The sequence below is a fragment of the Phaethon lepturus genome, unplaced genomic scaffold (genome assembly GCF_000687285.1).
Source record: "Phaethon lepturus isolate BGI_N335 unplaced genomic scaffold, ASM68728v1 scaffold46565, whole genome shotgun sequence".
NCBI classification, from domain to species: domain Eukaryota; kingdom Metazoa; phylum Chordata; class Aves; order Phaethontiformes; family Phaethontidae; genus Phaethon; species Phaethon lepturus.
Window position 1 is genome coordinate 29,077 of NW_010543507.1, and position 3,110 is coordinate 32,186.

Here is a 3,110-nt window from a genome sequence, read left to right on the forward strand (position 1 = left end):
ACACACCTTCCAGCAGAGCCCAGCCCTCCGTCGCAGGGTGGGAGTTAAGCCGTGTCTGGTGGTGAGGCAGTCTCCTCTAAGGAGAGAACTGCTGGAGGGAAGAGGTGGTGTTAGTGTACGCACAGGTTGTTTTCACTTTCAGAAAAATTGCAAAGCCGATGAGGAGCAAACTTGGCCATTAAGCTTTAGAGCGCGAGATGGGAATCAGTGTTTCAGCAAAAAAAGACAAAACCAGAGACCTTGTATATAATAGCTGCAGTGAAGTCTGACGCTGCGGTCTGGTTTCGTGTCAGTTTAATGTAAAACAGCAATCATCATGACTCCTAAAAAGTGTATTTAGATTACTGAAACTTCAAGACTTAAATATTTTAATAGAAATTAAATCCTATTGGCTTTGGTTTTAAGTTGGCAAAGGTAACTTTTGCTACCGCTGTGGTATGAGGCTGAGAATACTTTTTGTAACTATGCTTGCTTTTTGCAGTTGATCTTTGATTATTCAAGTACTAGCTCATTAGGCATTCTGTTAGAAAGTGCAATTGCATCATCTGCTCCCACTGAATCTGCATTTCTGCTGCTTTGGGTTTTTTTGTTTTTTTGTGGGGTTTTTTTAATTATTATTTGTAAAGGAGTAATGCAGCCTAAAATTGGTAGGCTAAAAAAAGTTACATGTACCTGCAATACAAGGGACAGGTCAGACTCTACAGATTCCTCATCTTCTGATTTAAAGCAGCTAGTATCTGAAGTCTATATTTAAACTTTAAAGAGAGCTGACAATCCTACCTTTGTCATCTCTTCTGAGTATGTTTTGTTAGTAATTCTAGAATGTTGATGAGAGTATTTTTTTAAAATAAATCCCCTGTGTTTAAAAAAAAAAAAAAAAAATCACACTGCTGCTCTTGCTGGATTTAGTTTTGCTTTGCCCCATCCTGAAAGGGAAAGAAGAATGTCTGCAGGTTGTCTAAATCGTAATGGATGTCCTGATGGTTTAATTGCAATGTCTGGTAAGTGCTCTGGGCTGGAGAAATACCAAAACGTGTTAAGTCTGTTTTACAGTAATACTTTTCCTGGAGAAAAAAGAAGAAAAAAAAAAAAAAAAAACCCACACAACACCAAACAAACAAAAAAACACCAACAACACACAACCCACAACTGAACTCTTATATGTTGTATAGAAATACCTTTTTGGAACGAAGGTTGTGCTCCTTAAATTAAAGCAAGACTGATGACTGAAGTTGATGCTTTGAAATGTGTAGGGTGAGTGAAAACAGTCCCATTGCTGAGATGATGCAATTCATAGAGAAGAACTGAGACAGAAATCTGCACTGCCCCTTTTCATCCAAGGAGGCAAAGTGCCATTGCTGGTGTTCCTGTCCCCTCCCTCCCTGTGGCGGTGCTAACTGGAGAGGGCTTTGTGCAAACTCCAGCACTGAATGCAAAGTTGACGCAGCACCCTCGTCCAGGGGCTGGTTTACGCTGGAGTTTCTTTCCACTGCTGCTGCAACAGGTTGAACTCAACCAGTCGTATCGATAAGCAATGGTGAAAAATGTAAGTGAAGTGTAAGGTTAGTATAACCGATCGTTTAAAATCCTCCCACATGCCTGAAAGCTGAACTTGCTTTAAAAAAAGGTTTTCTGCATCAGCTCCCCTAAAAGCAGAATTGAAACTGCTGGGGAGGATGTGTGTCATCTGAAGCAAAGTCTGACAAGAGATGGAACTATGGCTTGCTCCTGCTTCCCGTCACAGCATTTGGCACGGCGCAGGTCCAGTGTGGGCTGGTGTCTCAAAGCATCCCTGTACCCGTGCAGGGCAAATACTGACGACTCCTCGGTGTTAGCTGCTGTCCCGTTTGCAGTTCCAGCCACTGGTGAACGATAAGCTTCTCAAATACAATTTTTGGATTACTCAGTGTTTTACAAAACCGGGTGCCATCTCTTCACAAGCTGTAGTTTCTCCCTCAGAGGAGAGGGTGTACAAAAATGACTCTGTACTGACTGGGGGCTTGGTTGAGGGAGAAGGAGAATTTCTCTTCCCCTATAAATTGTGTACAGTTAGATATATTATATATTTCTTACGAAAGAGCATTTCCCCTCCAGAATATGTCCCACAGGGACCTGGTAAGAAATTCAAGCTATAACCCATTGCTGCTGTTCCCCTTTTCCACTCTTGGGATTTGTTTTTGTTTGTTTGTTTTGGATAATTTTTTTGTGATGAATTGAAAAAACATACCTAGAAGAAGCTACCAAGACTACTGTTTACAGACTGAAAAAATACTGCTTTTATACTACTGGGATCACGAGCCACGATCCTTTTACAGATTTCCTCAACTCTTCCCTTTGCTTCAAATCAGTGTCTGATGTAGATAAAGGTCAGAAGTCCTCCCCTGCTTTGTCTACATACAGGACAAAATGTACAATGCCTGTTTGTGTTGCTCATCATTTGTGTACTTTCTAACTGTTCAAAAATTGCATTTATATTTTGCAATCATTGATAATCACGACTTTATTTTAACTGCTAGTAATCTTAGAGGGTTTTTTTTTGTTCTATCTGCAGCCTTATCTGAAGTTTCTCTTAATTATTCATTGTTAATTTATGACTGTAGAAGATGTGTATGCCTCAGCCTTCTACGGACTTAGTGACACAACTGCAAATGATCTGCTTTAAACTGGATGGGTTTATAATTTATATAAAAGTCAGTTTCGTTACAAATCGGTATTGCTGCCTCTTTTTCATTTTTCTGTCTGGAGAAGTGCTGGCCAATGCTGTCTAGTGTTGTCACCCCTGGGGCAGGGCAAGCAGAAAATCAAGTTACCTGCAAAGAGGGAAGATGGAAAGAGGGGGAAAAACGCTCATTGCTTTCTACCTGCCGACTGGGTTCCGACTGATGTCTGCTGGGCCGCTGTGTCCGTCCTTTGATGCGATCAGCTGTCAGGCTGCTGTTCAGGCTCTCTGCATTGCTTGTACTTCATCCTGGCTTCCACTGGTACAGAAAATAAGGGCCGGCAGCGCCTGAGCTGTCTCCTCTAGCAGCACCGTAAAATCTAAAGCGCTTGAGAGCGTTGTGCCACCCTGCCTGGGCTGCTGCTGCGTATGAACAAGTACCGCACCACCA